Source organism: Vicia villosa, unplaced genomic scaffold (assembly GCF_029867415.1).
Source record: "Vicia villosa cultivar HV-30 ecotype Madison, WI unplaced genomic scaffold, Vvil1.0 ctg.000165F_1_1_3, whole genome shotgun sequence".
Taxonomy (NCBI): domain Eukaryota; kingdom Viridiplantae; phylum Streptophyta; class Magnoliopsida; order Fabales; family Fabaceae; genus Vicia; species Vicia villosa.
The window spans coordinates 14,056-15,453 of NW_026705048.1; the positions used below are offsets into that span (position 1 = coordinate 14,056).

At 31.1% G+C, this 1,398-nt stretch overlaps 1 long non-coding RNA gene across 1 annotated transcript; it reads right to left on the bottom strand.

The window, feature by feature from the left end:
- Positions 1 to 421: 421 nt before the first annotated feature.
- LOC131624865 (uncharacterized) lies at positions 422 to 1,398 on the bottom strand. Its single transcript, XR_009290675.1, has 3 exons — positions 1,190 to 1,398; positions 992 to 1,097; positions 422 to 667 (listed from the first exon to the last, which is right to left on the bottom strand). It is a non-coding gene; the product is annotated as an uncharacterized LOC131624865 (long non-coding RNA).

The following is a 1,398-nucleotide window of genomic DNA, read 5'->3' on the forward strand; positions in this document are numbered from 1 at the left end:
CAAATCTTGTTCTAACAATAATGTGAAAGAGAAACAAAAACAAAGGATAATTGTTTTTATAATTGTTAGTAATATTGTTTGAATTTTAACACTAATTGTAAGGTTAATTGTGTTCAGCTCATAAGTGTTTGCTTGCAGAGGATTGTCGGGATGAGGATTCATCATATCTACCAAATAGCCAACTAAATGCTTATCATAGAAAGAAAAACAAAGTTTTGATCAGTAAAATGCAAGTGAACCATTTTATATAATTCTATCGTAATGGTAATAGTACACTATTTAATATAATGCATGAAGTTTGTATTTAACTGTGGTTATGAGAAATGGTAGCTACAAGTTGTTAGGATGTATATATCACAACATTAGAATGTAAACGGAATTCTGAAATATACGATCTGAAAGTAGCATTTGTTATCAAAATAAGTGAAATTGAAACTAAGGAATTTATTAGAAATCAATAATCTATTGCAATATAACCCTTTCATATTACAGTGAACAATATCTTGAGATGTTATTCAAATTTTGTTCCAAAAAGCCAATGCAAAATCTGGAAAAAACAATAGTTACACAATATGTACGTATCGATAAGCGAAACATAATTGTAATACCTGATTGGAATCTTATTGCTCTTATCATCTTGCACTGCGTTTGAAATTGGGATAGAAACCTACATGACAAATGCATTAGATGGATCAATATTGAAATCTCAATTCTAAATTATCGATATTTTGACAGTTGATATCAACTGTAAATTCTAAACTACTAACCATAGTCCATGAGGTTCATACAGAGTAAAAAGCCAAAAACATGCATCTGATTCTTATAATTATAAGATACACCATATAAATTGAGATGAATGTATCTGGCTCAGATAAATAACTCAGAAGCAAGATTCAGGTATGATAAATTTTGACATCAGCAAATATATTTCTAGCAAATATATAACACAACCAGCACAAAATCATGGTTCATGTAACACATGAAGGCTCACCAGTAAGTGTAACTTTTACACTGTCAGATTATAGATCAAAAGGGAAGAAACTGGATCTGGAAGAAGGAAATGAACATGAACATCTTCACACCTTGACACCTAAAAACTGGATCAGAAAAAATACAACCAAGTAAAGATTGTAGAAGTCAGGTTGGGGTAGAAGTACACATGAATGAAATCAAAGATTAAAGATTGTACCTCAGGAAATCTCATTATCACTTGATTTGCACTATCAGGATCGAGAGGAAGAATATTGAAAGGGACTAAGATCTTCGTCTTTTCAGCAATTTTATCTCGTGTTTCCAAAATCTACTACAATGGCAACACAAATCAACCAAATAAATAGTACAACAACAAGTATAAAGCTAACATGATGGAATTGAAATTGGAGCAGCTCCAGACTCGGT